Genomic DNA, 17968 nt, shown 5'->3' on the forward strand with positions numbered 1-17968 from the left:
CAGTCCATCTCCCTAGCCTTGTTCCCCTTACTGAAATCTCATGCTTAGTATCTGTTCACCAAGTGGATCCATAATTTTGGGAATTTAATTGAGATGTATGAACTCAGAAAGATTTTACAGCATCATTACATGTGTGTTCTGCAGCCCAAGCTGGACCCATCAATCATTTCTGAATACTTGTCAGGAAGGTGAAATAGCCAGATGTCTTATTTTCACAACTTTGTGATTTTCCTGGAACAACAAGTGACAAAAAAAAATGCTCCAGCCAGAAAATATGTCTCTTCTCAAAAACATGTTACCTCTATCTACAGCTGCCCACATAACAAAGTGTGCTAGATCCCCCCCTATAAACTCTCCCTGCTGAGACCTGTCTGGACTCGAACAAATGAGATACAGGAACACAGAAACTGGGAAACTGAAGTTGTGTTCCTGGTGGAACCATGAATGACAAGTTAGTACACAGAGTGTGCAACACAACATATGGAAATGGGTGAATCATGGCCATATATTTCACATAGTCAATGTGGCTACATGTTCCTGCTTTTTACTTCAGCTTTTATTCTTAGACACTCCACTTCCAGGGCTCTTTTGCCCTGAAAAAGCTTCTAAAAAATAAAGTATAGCTTAGTGAGCAGCAAGATATGGCTTAGACACCTAAGTGACATTGTGTATGTGATCTAAACTGTCTGAGATTCAGTTTTCTCATTTGTTAATGTTGGTTCACAGTTGTACTTATCTCTTACAATTGCCACAAGATTCTGAAAGGGCAACTCAGGAAAAGGCTAACCTAAGCCCTTTACGTGGAGGATGAACATTGTTGTTGACATACGTAAGTATAAACTAGTTATAGGCAGTGTTTACCTCTAATCCCAGCACTTAGGTGGAAGCAAGGACATCAGGAGTTGAAGGCCAGTTTCATCTACTGAGATAGATTAAGGCTAGTCTAGGTTACATGAGAACTGGTCTCCAAAAAAAAAAAAAAAAAAGCAAGCAGATACACACAGTGTACAAGCATGATATGTGGACTATTCTGTGAAACTATTGTTTATAGCAAAAGAATGATCAACAGCATCACATTAAATTGACCTTTAGACTGAAAAGTACAAAGTTCTGTACCCTAATGACATACAGACCTCATTTGAATCTCACATATCTATATTGGATTTCTGTAAACTTTGACCAATCTTTATTTTCAGTCTTTAAAATAGATTTAGTAAAATTATCTGCCTGGGTTTCATATGAGAATTAAATAACAGTGTACAGAGAGAGTCAGGCTTCAGGGAAGGGTGACAATGATTATTGGCTTCCTTCTTGGCTTCTACTAAAAGTTCATCATGAGAAATACTGACTTATATGAGAAAGTCAAAACTGACTCATATTGGCTGAGATGGCCAAGAGGACAGAAACCCCTGTAGGACACACTGAACTGCTTTTGTTCCTCCTTATTAAAAAAGCTTAAAGAATGTATGCTGACCAGGCAGTGGTGGTGCACACCTTTAATCCCAGCCCTTGGGAAGCAGAGGTAAGCAGATCTCTGTGAGTTTGAGGCCAGCCTGGTCTACAAAGTGAGTTCCAGGACAGCCAGGACTGTTACACAGGGAAACTCTGTCTCAAAACAAACAAATAAACAAAAACAACAACAAAAGAATGTATGCCAAATAATAGCCACATATCAAGTGCCAATAAAGATAACATCTGTGATATGGTAGTGTTAGTTGTGATATCCCTCGTTAAACTGACTAGCCCTGTATCTGTATAGATTTTTCTACAGAAACTTTGCTACTATGTTGAATATAGGATACCTGATATCTGATACAGAAGACCCTCCCTGTGTCCTCTGTTTCTGATGGTGGCACTAATGTTGTAACTAACTCACCTGGAAAATGATAGATCTCTGGCTGATCCCTGTATAGTGGTTTTCAATCTTCCTAATGCTGGGAACCTTTAATTCAGTTTCTCGTATTGTACCCCAAGCCATAAAATTATTTTTGTTGCTACCTCAAAACTAATTTTGCTACTGTTATGAATCATAATGTAAATATATGCTATGCAGGATATCTGATGTATAACCTCCAAAGGGGTCACAACCTGTTGGATGAGAACCACTCTTCTTGTAGCTAGGAAGGGATTACGATTTTATGAGCTTCCCCTCAGAGAGAAGATTCAAGAGGCTCTACTTTGGGAAGAAATCTTATATGTGTTGACTTTACCTTTCCTGTTTTAATGGATTTTTTAAACACAGGTCATAAGATGAGCACAAGAGTTTAAGTTCTGCCAGAGGCTACAGATCTCTATCGCCTCCCCACACTGAAAAGACAGAGAACACAGAAGGTAAACCTGCAGACCCACAGCTCTGTAATGAAATGGATTCAGCCCAAGTCTCCTTCATTACTGGGCCTTTTACTTGTCACCTTGACAGGATCTAGAATCATTGAATAGACAAGCCTCTGGGAGTGCCTCTGAGGGAATATCTTGATTAGGTTAGTTGAAGTGGGGAGACTCGCTATCTTAGTTAGGGTTTCTATTGCTGTGAAGAGACATCATGACCATGGCAACTCTTATAAAGGAAATATTTTATTGGGTGGTTTATAGTTTCAGAGGTTCAGTCCATTATCATCATGTGTGATGTAGTGGCATGCAGGCAGACATGGCACTGGAGCAGAAGCTGAGAATCCTACATCTTGACCCGAAGGCAGCAAGAAGTGGTCTGACTCACTAGGTGTAGTTTTAGCATATATGAGAACTCAGAGCTGGCCTCCACAGTGACATACTTCTTCTAAAAGGCCATACCTACTCCAACAAAGTGCCACTCCCTGTGAGCTTCTGGGGCCGATTACATTCACACTACCACACTCACCCTAAATTTGGATGATACTATTTTTTGGGATGAGACACTGAACTTCATAAAAGGAAAAAGCAAGATGAGCACCAGAATTCATTGTTGTTTGTGTCAGAAGAGAAACTCACAAAAGAGGTGTAAAGAATACAAGGTTGAGAGATATAAAAGCTTAAACTGTTTATCTAAGAAAATGTTTTAAGGTCTAAACAGATATTTTAAAGATTGTAACACAAGTTATGATAAAAAGTAGTTTAGATGTAAAACTTTGGACTCACCAAGATAGGATAGATAATAGAGAAATTTCTTCAAATTTGCCAAATATAAATGTACTAAGCATTTTGAATGTAATTCTCACGTGATAGTTGTTCTTATTATAGAAAGCTTTACTGTGTTAGAGTAAAAATACTTCCTTTTAATTAGACAAAGCGGGGGAAATGTTGCAGAATATTTGTTTGCACTGTAAAGATGTGTCTGTGCCTAAGACACCTTCTGATTGATTTAATAATGAGCTAAATAGCCAATAGCTAGACAGGAGAAAATAGGCAGGACTTCTGGACATAGAGAGAGAACTCTGGGAAGAAGAAAGGCAGAGCCACCAGTGAGATGCAAAGCAAGTCAGACATACAGTACAGAGGAAAGGTAACTGAGCCATATGACAGAATGTAGATTTAAAAATATGTATTGATTTAAGTGATAAGAGATAGTTGGGGATCTAAGCTAAGGTCAGGCTTTCATAATTAATAATAAGTCTCTGTGTTGTTATTTGTGGTTGGCAGTCCTGATGAGAAAGTAGAACCACGCCCTCCTATCTTCATACATTCTCTGTCAATAGCCCTTGGGTTCTGTTCTTCCTATGCCAACCCGGCTCCCTTTCCCCAGGATTCTGTCCACTGATACAGATTAGCTAGCTCCTACAATTCTGTTTGCAGGCACATTTCTTCTTGGCCTCATACTAGGCTGAAATGTCTAGTTATTAACACAATAATTATGGGGAGAGGCATACATATCTTATAGAAAATGATCATGAGCTTGTAAAGGTCCTGTTTTGAGTGCAATGGGTTTGGGATCTCTAGACACAAAAGAGGGGTCTCTCTTCTGAAAGAAGAGAAGCAGCAGCTCCTGACAGGGTAAAATATCATGGAAATCCAGAGGATTGAGGTTTGAGGCTCTAAGGCTTGTCCACTCAATTTGGGTCTCAGTTTATGAAATTGGCATGGAAGACATGTTGAGGCTGTGGGTTGAGCTTTGTGTGCAAGCTATTACCCCTATAATCTCATCCTGGCTCTGATTTTCAGTTTAATAATCCCCATAGCTATAAGAGATAAAAATCTCTTTATGTGGAGCTGCAGACTTTCTGACTTTCACCACAATAGGTGGCTATACCAGGTTGGTCATTTGCTTTCTTTATGGCTGCTAAATCCACTAAAAAAAAGCAGCCCATTCTTAGAACCTAAAGTTACCATTTTCCTGTTGCCTCGTGTATTCCACAACTCAACTTCCTTCCACCTGTGCCTCCTTCTGATCACCAATGTAACAGTCTTTGGGAATACTGTGTTCCTGCAGGCCAGTGCTTCCCACCCACTGTCTCAATTGCTTTTCCTGCTCACCAGTTTCTAGACCTCCATTCTGATAGACTTCTACATCCACTCTAAATACCAACTCTTTCAGGATGAGCTCCATTAAAACTAGGGTCTGATCCAGGCATATATGAGCCAGTAGTTTAACTGAGAGAATATGGAGGATCTAGAGGAAGAAAATGTATGAGAGGAGGAGGAAGGGGGTGTGTCATAACAACAGCGATGGTAGGGTGAGTGTCTTGAGCACTTGGAGACACATACTCTTCCTATGCCCTAGTGAACAGTGTCTGAAGTGTGTTGGATGGCTTACCAACCAGGAAATAAGCAAAAAAGTAGGATTCTCACCACTTGCGGGTTAGCATTGAGTATGGAAACCCTCTGAATTTCTAGGTTCAGTTGGAGGTTGCTAGGTAGAAGTTCACTAACAGTTACTACAGTCCATGAAAACAATGGAAAAGAAAAGAAAGAGAAGCACCATATGAGGGACACAGGAGTTCTGTTCACACTGTCCACCCCAACAGCGCCAGAACTTAAGAGATGATTCAAGCTGGGCCATGAGGGATCTGACCCATTGTACATGACAAATGATTTTAGACTGACTTAAAAAGTATTTGAGCCAAAATAGTCCCTTACAGTTCTAAAAATCTGATTCATCTTACTTTGAGTTGATACAACAAAGATCAGGTGTTGAGTTAAAATGTCTTTCAATCAAGTGTGTGATGACAGATTTCTGAAAACAGCTGGATGCTTGATGAAATTTATATTCCGTTTGCCTTCATGTTCACACATGCGGGCACACACACACACATTGAGAAAGGAGGGGCAGGATGAAGAGAGGGGGAGCTGGAGTCTTTGGGTGACAGCAGGGAGAGCAGAAGCATCCCATGCATCTGTTCCTGTCCTGTTCTCATGTCCTATTTCCACTTCCTAGGCCAGTAGTAAAGAGGAGATCTCTTTACACACACTCTGTGGTGTGTGGTAGGAAGGAGGGGCATGTATATATTGAACTTGGACTCTATCACTGTTCTAAGGTCTTTGAAACACCCTACTTCATAACCTTCAGAAATTCCATTATAAGCGGTGAGCAACTGAGTTCACCTTTGCAGAAGATAGTGGCTTTGTCATAAAGAAACTTCCTCTCAAGTAGAAAAGAAAGATTATCACCTGTCCAACACACACCTTTCCTTGCTGCCCACAGCCATACATATACAGAACAAAGCTCCTCTTCTTAAATGAATAATCTAGTCTGCACAGTGGCAGCTACTCCCATCTGTATGAAAAGTTGCTCTCCCCATCGGCAAAGATGAATGTGTTTAATCTTTGTTTTTCATGAAAATGTGTCTTTTTATGTAGCATTTAGAATGGAAATTGTTCATTACTTAAGTGTGTGTATAGGGGGAAGAGGGTGTCTGTGTGGCTGTGGCTGTCAGTCTGTCTTCCAGCTTGCTTGCCTGACTGCCTTTCTGTCTAATCATTTTTTTTTCTGGGGCATCAGGAACTATAATACTGAAGATACAGGAATAGCATGTGGACCTAATGGCATCTCCAGCCATGGGAGATGGTTTCACCTTGGATTGCATGTGCCCACACATAGAATGAAAGTAACAAGTGATTCCAAAGGCCATCCACAAGATGTCTTGTGTCCTGTGGGATGCCTGAGTTCTCATGAGATGGTCCTGCTGGAGGGTACACTCATGATGACAACCATGACTTCCAGAAGCACTGGGCTTCTTTGGACAGACTGAAATAAAGTCATTGCAGGCAGACCTTAGGTCAGCCAAGGAACTTGGTCCTGTAGAGGTATAGAGATGTTTTCAATGTCTCTCCAAGGTGCTGTAGGCAGGAAGGCTACCTTTGGCTTAGTGAAAGGGAAGAGAAGTAGCTGATTCCAAGGTTCTTAATTCAGGACAAGCCTGGGAGAGGCTCTGCCAGCAGATAAAAGTAATTTTATCCAGATCAAAAGCTTATGAATTGAGACGTGTGTGTGTGTGTGTGTGTGTGTGTGTGTGTGTGTGTGTGTGTGTGTGTGTGTTATGCTCAAGCCTATGGGTAGGTTCTATCAAACCATTACAGAGGCACACATCTCAGGGTGCTGGGTTAAAGAAAACAGTGCCATTATATCTCGCTAATGGTCACTAAGCCAAGGAAGGCTGATAACTTCCAGCAATGCAGAAAGTTCTTCAGGGAAAGCACAAGTGAGTGAGAAGTTGCTACACCAAGGAGCATGAGAGAGCAGAGAGCTACAGAAATACCCCAGATAGGAGGAATCTAGAAAAAAAAAGTATATTAATCAGGGTTCTCTAGACGAATAGAATCAATGGGATAAGTTAGTTTACATTAAAATAGTAACCACAGATGCTAAAATTAAGCAGTTAAGCTCGGCAGTTAAGAGTTCTTGCTGCTCTTCCAGAGGCCCCATGTGGTGATATTTTGTTTGTGCTCTAACAAATAAAGCTTGCCTGAAGGTCAGAGGGCCAAGCCAGCCACTAGTTAACCATAGAGGGCAGGCAGTGGTAGCACACACCTTTAATCCCAGCACTTGGGAGGAGAAAGCAGGAAGATCTGGAGCTGAAAGTCAACCTGGGCTACAGGAGATTGACTCTGTCTAGAAGAGAAACAGAGTCAGGTGGTGGTGGTGGTGGTGGTGGCTCACACCTTTAATCCCAGAATTAGAGGGGTAGAGATAGGATCTCAGCCCATTCAGTCTGGGGATTCATAAAGAGAGGATCTCCCCCTTTTGGCTGAGGAGTTGGCAAGGTGAGAGGTAGCTATGGCTTGCTCCTTTGTCTCTCTGATCTTTCAGCATTTCCCCAAATATCTGGCTCTGGGTTTTTATTATTAAAACTATAGGATTTGTGCTACAGGGTCCAAGTTCAGTTCCTGGTATCCCTGTCAGAGGACACACAACCACCTGGAATTCCAGTTCCAGAGAATCCAGGACCTCAAACCTCCTAAAGCATGCACATTGGCATGCACACACCCCAACACAGACACATGCAACTCATGTGCCTAAAAATAAACTAAGTATTTTAAATATAGTAAGAGCAGCTGAGAGGCTGAGGTTCTGTGTTTGCATGGTCTTTGACACTGTGTGCCTCAGCAGTTGAAGTACTCCCACAGTGGCTGTCTCTCAATGGGAGCCAAAAAACATGGTAGTCGCTTAGACCGCAAGACCGGGTACCTCAGCTGACTCAATCTGACACCAAAACCCTGGGAAGAGCCCACGGTCCTTAGATCATGCCCAAAGACTGAAAACTCTGTTTTTGCATCAGCAAAGCAATCTGCAGCAACAGTGTGAAGAGAAGACCAGAGGAACAAAAGACAAGACCTCTTCCTTCTACCATGCCTTTTGTATTTGAACTGCCACCCATAATCAGGGTGGATCTTCCTGTATCCAGGAAGGCAATCAGTTCTTCAGTTAAGGCTCCCATCTGGGGTCACTATAACTGTGGGAAGCAGATACCAAACCCAACTGTAATAGGGGAAGGGCAAAGAGGAGTTCTTGGTACCCTCAGGTACACAGGAGGAAGGGAGCAGGAAAGGAGGGGGGGAGGAGGGTGAAACTCCCGAACCACTTCAGAGGATGCCAAAATTCCTCTAGGGTTTGATTTTCTTCTTTTCCTCTAAAGCACTTAGCTATTCAAGTCACCTCTTTGCCAACTGATGTCCCCTTTAAGTTGTCTAGCACAGACAACCTGAATCCCTACAGTGTTGCCTCGTATGTGTGCCATTTGCCATCATTTAGCTGAAATAATAATAGTTAATGACTCCTGCATTTACATCAGTTTAAGTCCTTTTCACCCTTTCCAACTCCCCTTACCCCATTTCATACAGAAATTGAATCTGAGATGAGCTTTTAATTAAAAAGCTCATCATAATATATACAATCCTGAAGATAAGGAAATTACATTTTAAATATGGATTCTCTCCCTTCCCTTTTCTTTTGATATTTCCTGTTGTTTGTCATGTACAAAGTTTATTAGAACAAAAGGAGACAGAAAGACTTTTAGCATAACAAAGGGCATTGCTGAGGAAGGTTTATCTGGATGTTGTGGAAGTCTGATTGTCTTTTTAAATGAATTTTTAATTAAAATATAATTACATCATTTACCCCCTTTCCTTTTCCTCCGACAAACTCCTCCCATCTCTTCACTTCCTCTCAAATTCACAACCTCTTTGTCTGCAATTTATATGTATACATACATACATACAATATATCGATACAACCTTCTAATTCCATCCCATGTTGCTGGTACATATATGATTTCAGGGCTTACCACTTGGCACTGCACAACCGAATAAAATCAAGGTCTAGGAGCCATAATACTTGAGGGTTACTGGTACCTCATCTTCCCTTAGGCTTGCTAAGTGAATTGGGCATGTCCATGTCAGCAGTAAGTGTGTTGGAGACTGGGAGAAGTGAGTAAAGAGGTACAATGGATTAAAGGCTTTAATGGGGGTAGAAGAGAGATCCCAGTGAAGACAAACTGTCTCAACAAATGAGAATTGGTCCTTTACTTGCCTAAATTTGACAGGCTCACAGGACACTGTTTTTTTTGTTTGTTTGTTTTGTTTTGTTTTGTTTTAAATTATGGAGCCAATGACTCTTCTCTTGTGTGATAGGGGAATAAGTGGCAGTTGTGGAAGAAACAAAAATAATCTCAGCTTATTTAACTACCATAAATGTGTTGCTTTGATTTCAAGAACATTTTTAAATATTTTTATTTATTTGTGGGGGGAGTTCATGTCATGTTTTTTTGGCCATATCCATCCAAACACCTTTCCCTAATTTCTCTCAAATACATACCCTTGTCGTTACTCTTTTGTGGTGATATTATGTCCCCCAATATACTGTGCACCTTAATAAACTTATCTGGGGTCAGAGAACAAAACAGTCACTAGATAGACATAGAGGCCAAAAAAAAAAAAAAAAAAAAAAAAAAATGGTGGCACACACACCTTTAATCCTAGCATTCCGGAGGCAGAGATCCAGCCAGATCTCTGTAAGTTCAAGGCCACACTGGAAACAGCCAGGCATGGTGACAGTCACCTTTAATCCCAGGAAGTGATGTCAGGAAACTGAAAGGTATATAAGGCATGGGGACAAAGAACTAGGGCTTTTAAGCTTTTAGGCTTTTAGCAGCAGTTCAGCTGAGATCCATTCAGGTGAGGACTCAGAAACTTTCAATCTGAGGATTCCTGGAAACAGGATTGGATGAGGAGTTGTCCAGGTGAGGTTGGCTGTGGTTTATTCTGCTTCTCTGATCTTTCAGAATTCACCCCCAATATCTGGCTCTGGACTTGTTTTTTATTAATAAGACCCTCCAACTTTGTCTCTTTTTAAACACCCATCAACTCCAATTTCTGCTGCTCATATACACTAGGACATGGTTGACCTACAAGGAGCCACACTCTTTAAGTAAACAGACTCTCCCCCTGAAGCCATCAGTTGTAAATAGCTCCTTAGAGGTGAGGGTCTCAAAAACCCTCCCCATCTCATGCTAGAACATTGATTGGTTTGGTACAGGTCTTGTGCAGGTGACCACTGCATCTTTGAGTTCAGGGTGTAGCAGTCCTGTGATGTGTAGAAGACACTGGTTCGCTTCCAGTCATCCTCAGCCTCTGCTCTTACGTTCTTTCCCTCATCACCCCTTCCATGATGGTCCCTGAGCCTTTGGGGGTGTGGTATGGTGTAGACATCCTTTTTGTGGCTGAGCACTCCACAGACACTAACTTGCTGCACTTTGACCAATTGTGAGTTTCTGTATTAACTGCCATCCACTGCACATGAGAGCTGCACTAATCTACCAGTAGAAAAGTAGAAATTGAGGGGGCAGTTTGATAATATGTCCCTTTAGCATAATAATCATGGTAGGTTCACCCCTGGAACCCATGAGCTCCCCAGCTTTGGGCTCTTGACTATTATCACTATGTCAGGCATGTATTTCCTCCATAAGTGAGGATAGAGTGAGAAAACCAAACTGGACCACTCTGTTGGTAGAAAGAATGGTTTACTGGCGGATCAAACTACCAAAGCTGCCTCTTGGAGGCACATAACAGCAACTTGGCAGAAAAGCAGTCTGATTTTATATGAGTCAGCATGTGGGGGTCTTTGGGCTGATACAGGCTTGCTCTGGTTAACTAGATGTCCTTGCCTGAGGTAGCTGACCATTAGAGAAGATAGGGAGGAATTATTTTCCTGGTAAACAGAATCTCTCCTTAGGAGATTCTCCAAGGAATGCTGAATTTAGACTTCTGTTTACCCAATAACAATCCTTCTGTTATTTTAACAACCCTTTACCCAGGTCAGAGTTCTTCTGTTTAGGACATGGTCCCCAGCACTGCCATTTTGGGGAACCATGTTGAACCCAAAATCCTTCTTAAATCTACCAAACACATTCTTGCAAGAAAAAAAAAGATCTAGTTATTTCATAGGTAATGCCAGTGTATCATCATATGGGTGTAGAAAAGTCTTAGAATTGTAATTCAGTAAAAGGGTCATTGAAGAATAAAAGTCCATCATTTGCCATTTCCAAATGAATAATTTCTTTGGATGTGTAGAACTAGATGCTCAGGAGCCAGCACGAAACAGATGCTTGGAGGTTGCTTTGGCTAACATGTGTTGGCTCTGCTCTTCACTTAAACCCACAGGTAACTAAATGAAGCATAAAAGCCTGACCTCTCTGCCTTCTTCCTGTGTCTATCTCCTTTACATGGGGTCATCTGCTTCCTTTGCAGGCCAGCGTGTTAGTCACTCAAGGACTGGCTGTCTAACCTGTCTCACCCCCTGTGCATGCTGAAGGCACAAAGGTAAGTCATGGCCCTTAACCTTTCTTCTTGAATCACCTTGGATCCCTAGAATAGAAGAACTCTGAAGGACACACCCCTCCTCACTGTGAAAGCAACAGCTGTCCAGGAGGCCCAAGTCTTCTCCTGGAGAAGGAGCCATCACCTCCCGAGAACCGTTTTATCCCCTCAAGCAACAAGGAAGTCTTCAGATCACCTTGCAGAGCCAGAGCTGAGACAATGATGAGGGGCTCCACTTTCTACCAGAACTGCACAACCATGCTTATTTCTTGCCCTCTGATTTAACCTCAAGCTCTTATCAGTACCCCAAGACTCACTTAGAGCTACTCTACCCCTTCATTTGTTCTCCTTTTCTTTGTGGCCACATCGAACTGAACAAATCTTTTCTTATTGCTTGCTGTTACTTGTCTTTTTGTACATACATATGTACATGTGTGTGTATTGTGTATGTAATACACTCATGTGAGTGCACAAATGTATTCACCTGTGTGGGTGCATGCAGAGACCCAAACAAGAGATAGGGTGTCTTGCTGTATTGTGGTCCACCTTATTGCCTTGAAACAGGGTTTCTCACTGAGTTAGAAACTCACTGTTCAGGCAAGTCTGGCTAGCCAGTGAGCTTTGGGGATCTTCCTGTCTCTGTTCATCTAATGCTAGGATTACAAGCACATGATATAGCTATACCCATCTTTTTATGTGGATGCCTGAGAGGATAGGTAAGATGCCTCTCAAGAGATGATTACCTCTGCTCCAGGATAAGGGTTTTTGCCTTCATAGTGGGGAAGGTTATGTTCAGCAGTCTTCTATTCTGGCCATCCAAAGTGACTCAAGAGGAAGGTTAAGGACAATGATTTATCTGTGCATGATGGGGTCCTCATGCTTGCACAGGAAGTACTCTTATGCACTAAGCCATCTCCTTAGTCCTTGTTTGTTTCTTTAATTGATGTTCAGGGACAGAAGTATAACATGAATCTTAAAAGCTCTTATTAAAAAAAAAACAAAAAAAAAAACAAAACCAGAGGCAGATATTGAGGTGAAAGCTGAGAGATCAGAGGCATAGAACAAGCCAGCCACAAGTTCTTACCTCTAGGAAATCTTTAGCCCAAGAGACAGCTACTTCTTGTATACTCACATCTATATTCTTTCTGTGCCCTGCCTTCGTACTTCCTCTCTCTACCCAGCTACTTTACTTCCTCTTTCCACCCAGCTCTATCACTTCCTGTCTATCTGTATAGACCTCCAGACCTCAATGGCTAACTAGGACTGGGATTAAAGGCATGTGCCACCACACATGGCTCTATTCCCAGTGTGGCCTTGAACTCAAAGAGATCAGGGTGAATCTCTGCCTCCTGAATGCTAGGATTAAAGGTGTGTGCTACCACTGCCTGACCTCTATGTTTAATATAGTGGTAGCTTTGTCCTCTGATCCCCAGAACAGCTTTATTTGTTATAGCACAAATAAAATATCACCACACAGATGACTCAGAAGAACTTGTTGCAGCTACTAGTGGTCTGGTCTTTACTTTAAAAGCTCTGGTTATAAGTACATACAACTCTCATGGGAATATTTTGATACAGTCAAAAGCCAACTCTTGCTGGTATAGTCATGAGACCTTACATCTGTTATGACAGATCCTGGGATAAAGAACTCATGGTGTGGGCTGGGGAGATGACACCATCAGTAAAGGACTTGTTGTATAAGCATGTGGATCTGGTTCAAGCTCCATAAGTAATGTGAAAAGGTTGAGCATGGAGCTAGCACTGGAAAAGCAGAGATAGGCAGATCCCTGGGACTCACTGGCTAGTGAGCTTAACCTAATCATTGCATTCTAGACCAATAGGAGGTCCTGCCTCAAAAACAAAGTGGGGAGACACCCAAAGCTGACCTCTGGCTTCCACATACAAATTCACATGTGCAACTTCCCACATGGGTGTGCACACACGTGGGAAGGGACTTGTTTGGAATGCCATGTGGAGGTGAGCTAATTACTTGGAGGAGGATGGAGAGGAAGTGATGAAGGGAAAGGCCTCGGACAACTCAAGGCTTGCTATTGTGAATTCAGGACACATTTGTTTGTTTAAACTCAGCCTCATTCTGAAAATAATTTGAGGAAGTCCTTACACATAGCACAGCAAGACAAAAAAAAAACTAAATAAATCAGAAAACTGGGACAAAGAGAAAATAAGCTGGAATAACAAGATGAAAACAAAATAAAAGGAGGTCGTCAAGCAGAAAAGCATGCTGTGAAGTTCAGCATGATTATTCCAGTTGGGCCACAAACTTATTTCCTAGAAGAATGCACTCGTATTTGTCTTTTCTTTTTTATTCCAAGGTGGAGACACACAGTCCAGTTCCATAATTAGCATTTGAACTCATTTCCATGCAGTGAGAAAGGCTGAAGGAAATCTTGTTCAAAGGAGCAGAGAACTGTCACTAAGGTAAAACATAACTGCCCCCAACGTTTTCTTTTTAACCCTTGGGCAAGAGAATGTTCATGAAAATAAAAAACTTTGAAGCCAGTTTGGCATGTCGTTGATTCACTCACTTCGTCATCAATTTCGTGGTGACTTTTGATTTCAACAGACACTCATTTCCTTTCTCTGTTGAGCAAAGCAAACAGGACAAGGACAAGAAACAAGCATCTTCACTTCCTGGGTGGAAGGAGGTTCACCTCCCTGGGAACCCACCTTCATGCTCATGGGATCCTAGGAGCCTATTCTCAGCTCCTCCATGATGTAGCTTCCATGTAAAGGAATTCACAGTCCCTTCCAAGCCAGGACTTCAGACCATCATCATCATACATCTCCACAGAAGGCCTGAGTGGTAACCAGCTCCTAGAATTTTCTTTCTTGAATAACGCCCTCCTCCAAACTGCTTCTGGACTGGCACTGGGACTTCCTAACAGGGTGTGGTGGAAGTGATGCTGTGTAGCTCTCTAGGATAAGCATTAAATATCTTCAGTTGACCTCTTCCAGAAAGTTCCTTTGGAAATTATCTACCATACTGCAGGAAGCCCACACCTCATGAAGAAGTCACACCAAGGAGGACTAAGGCCCTTCAGTCATCAGCCCTAGCAGAGGCTCCCATTGACAGTCCATACCAGTTGCTAAGTATGCAAGCGATACTTTGTAAATTGTGGCCTCGCTGAGCCATCCCATGACTGCAGCCAACAACTGGCATCCCATGGTGAAGAACTGCCTGCTTGAACTTATTGATACCATAGAATCATAACAGATAATCAGTGACTGTTGTTTTTAAGCCTCCGCTTGAAGGGGTATTTGTTGTGTTCTTTCTCTTGGAACAACTCACAAAGTGGTCCTATTGGTCCTCTTAAAAAGTGTAATGTCCATAGTAAGGGTTGGCTGTGAATGGGCTCAAACTTTCCAATGTTCTACCTTCTATGCATAGGTAAGGTAGATACATACTTTTTTACCTTTGACAGTAGGGCATCAAGTTAATTCAGCTTGGCAGAGAGTCTCACATAGTGTGTCTCACTCAGAGACTGCTTTGAGTCTTCTCACCAAAAGTAATTAAATATGAACAAGGGATTATAATAGAGACTGTCAGTGTGTTGTCTACATGCCTCAGGGCATACAAGGGAACTTGAAATGCCAGTGTATTGATAGGTGGCTTTTTCTAGTCCTTTGCAATGATTACTGGGATAAAATTCCCAGTGTTTTAATTACTATTCATTTACTGTGACAAAATGCCATGACTAAGGTAACTTATAGAATAAAGATTTTATTGGGGCCTTCCAGGTTCAGAGGGCAAGTCCATGACCATCATAGCCAGGAGCATGGCAGCAGGCAGGCAAGCATAGCGCTGGAGCAGTAGTTGAGAGCTTACATTTTGATCTGCAAGTAGGAAGCAGGGAGAGCTAACTGGGAATGGTGCGGGTTTTTGAAACATCAAAGTCCATCCTCTAGTGACACAACTCTTCCAGTAAGGCCACACCTCCGAATCCTTTCCAAATTGTTCCACCAACCGAGGACCAATTATTCCAGTACATGAGCCAATGGGGGCCATTCCCATTCAATCCACTTACCATATCCTTACTCTGCCTAAGATGAAGTGATGCTAAGGTATATGACCTTAATCATTTCCCAGAATTTTCCAGTGAGATGAAGTTCTAGGGCATAAAATACAATCTTTAATAGCTATTTTTCCTTTGGAGAAACCCAAATTAAGTCCCTCATATAGGCAAGATACCTTAAGTCAGTGCCTAAAACTTTTCCATCTTAGCACATATTAATTTAATTTTCAATAAGCTGATAGATACTCATCTAAAAATTAAATCCTCAACCAACTCACTAAACTGGCATTCAATTTCCTTATTTGTTTAAGAGCTATTCCAATGTCCATGAAGCAAACTTTTCTGGGCTTGTTTTAATATCTGAAAGTCTGCCATGCAGTCAATAAGATGAAGTATTCTAATCTCAGAAGAGGAATCCATAAAACCTACATATTGTTTCATGTAGGTTTTACAAATACCTGTACTGAGTGACCAGTACAAAAAAAAAAAAAAAAAAAAAAAAAAAGAGGTATATTTAGCTCATCACTATGGGGATCCAAGAGCAGTTCACCAGCCTCTATCCAGCTGATGAGGACTTCATAGTAGATGGCATCACAGTGTTAGAGCACATGTGGAACAGGCAACATGAGCTGAGAAGCCATGGGAGGGGCCTGTTTTTCTGTTATAACAACCTACTCTCTTATGAGGCCTCAGTTAGGTTCTAATAAGAAGTGCCTTAATCTCTCCCAAGGGTGGTACCCCTAATGACTACAATACAGTTGAACATCATCGCACTGGGGAGTGAGCTTCCAAGTTAGGAAGCTTCATAGAACACACTTAAACCCTATCCAGACCACAGCAGCCCCTAACTTGTCTCCAGTGTGTGGTGTGTAGGAAAGGGCTGTGTATTTGTTGGGCACTTGCTGAGTAGCAAACATATAGTGATGTTTGTATAACTCATTTTAATCTTCACAGCAATTTTCCCAAGATTGCATTATCATCATCTCCACTCTACTGATGAAAATGATGCTAAAGGAGCTCAAGTATCTTGTGTCAGTCATGGTTACCCTACCAGTAAGTGGCAGAACTGGAATATGGGCCCTGGTTGGGAACCCACAGGGCCCACCCTGTTAAACACAGCACTACACTACTTCTTATCAAAACACACAGAAAATTAAGAGAAATAAAGTGACACTAAGTTTTAAAAGTCCTTTTGTTTTGGATTCATTCAAAAACACTAAAATTTAAGAGAAAAATGAAAAGCCTACTCTTTGAAGAAGTAGAGCTATGGCTAGATAGAAAGCTACATATTTTCTGAAAACATGATGCGGACTTCATCTGCACAGGGTGTTGATCAAGGGTAGAAGAGACAGAACAGTGCATTGTCACTCATCACTGAGAAGAGTTTTCTCATGGTAGAAAATGTCAAACAATGAACCAGGTTCTTCAGCAAGTTTATTTTCTCTTTGAGGTAAGAAGGTAATTGAGACAAGGCCCCATGTAGCCAATGCTAGCCTTGAAAGTCCCAGTCTTCCTACCTCAACCCCCTCTAATGCTGATACTACAAAAGAGCACCACCATGCCCAGCTCATTTCTTAGTCACTAAGAGCCTTAGTGCTGATGGCATATGCTTCTTGTCCTGGTGTTATGCAGGGGAGTAGTGCACTGAATAACAACTAAGCTAGAAATCGTTTAAGACCCTCCCAGCCCCAAGATTCAACAAGACCAGTTAGTTGATGCTCATTACTTTAGTGTGGGAAACACTGTTAACTATCTGTGATAATGAGTTATTACACTTGCCAATGTGACTCTTGTCTTTCTTCACACACCCCAAATCCAACCCTACAGGATAGTTGAAGATATAAGAAAATAAAATGTGGCTGGCAGGCATGCAGAATGGGGATCTTCTGTGTGTTAACCATATGGTGACAAATGGGGGTGAAGCTTTTGCACAAATGACTCTTATTTTGCATGGAAATCCCATCAGGAAGGTTTCTTTACCCCACCCTCCACCCCCTTTAAGTGAGGACCTTGAGAATGAGAAAGGCATCCCAGTCCCCCAGTCCCCCAGTCCCCCAGTCCCCCAGTCCCCCAGTCACCGAGTTCACTGTTTCCCCCCAGGAGGACTTTCTCACCAGGGCTGTCAGGCAGCCCCAGTCCATTCTTACCCATCCCATAACCCACTGCGGCACGAGATATATTCTCAAACTTTTTCTGAGAACAACAGGAGTGGCATAATTGAAAGGACATTTTTGTAGTAAGAGAAGGTTGTCTTTTTATTCCTGTGATTGTCAGCTCCTGAGACAGACACGCAATTAATGAACTCACTGAAAGTAAGGCTTCTCAAATGATCTTTTTTTTTCCCCTGAACCCTAGAGAAATTGTGATTGTTCTGTAATAACTGCTGCTGCGGCATAGATTACCTTCAGCAAAGATCACATGTGCTTACACTGCTCTCACCCAGTGTCGTGGCTGCCACTGTAACAACCAGACAAGCTAAGATTTCCGGTTACAGCACTGACCTCCACAATCGGACCTTTGGAGGTCAAGTTCAACCCTGCCAGGTACATACAGAAATCCAGTTAATAAATATTAGTTAAATGGGTGTTTGGTAGGAGGCTTAATTGTTTGGGCTTTATTTTGTGGGTTTTGTTTGTTTTTTTTTTTTTTTGAAGGTTTTGTTTGTTTTGCTTTGATTCGTTTTGACTAGTTTTGCCAGACTAGTTTTGCCA

General features: G+C 41.8%; 1 long non-coding RNA gene across 1 annotated transcript; it reads left to right on the top strand.

Moving 5' to 3' along the window:
• The first annotated feature begins 2117 nt into the window (after positions 1-2117).
• Positions 2118-13743, top strand: LOC143269750 (uncharacterized). The gene is made up of 3 exons (XR_013046417.1): positions 2118-2331; positions 11155-11226; positions 13557-13743. It is a non-coding gene; the product is annotated as an uncharacterized LOC143269750 (long non-coding RNA).
• The last annotated feature ends 4225 nt before the right edge of the window (positions 13744-17968 follow it).

This window comes from Peromyscus maniculatus, chromosome 20 (genome assembly GCF_049852395.1).
Source record: "Peromyscus maniculatus bairdii isolate BWxNUB_F1_BW_parent chromosome 20, HU_Pman_BW_mat_3.1, whole genome shotgun sequence".
Taxonomy (NCBI): Eukaryota; Metazoa; Chordata; class Mammalia; order Rodentia; family Cricetidae; genus Peromyscus; species Peromyscus maniculatus.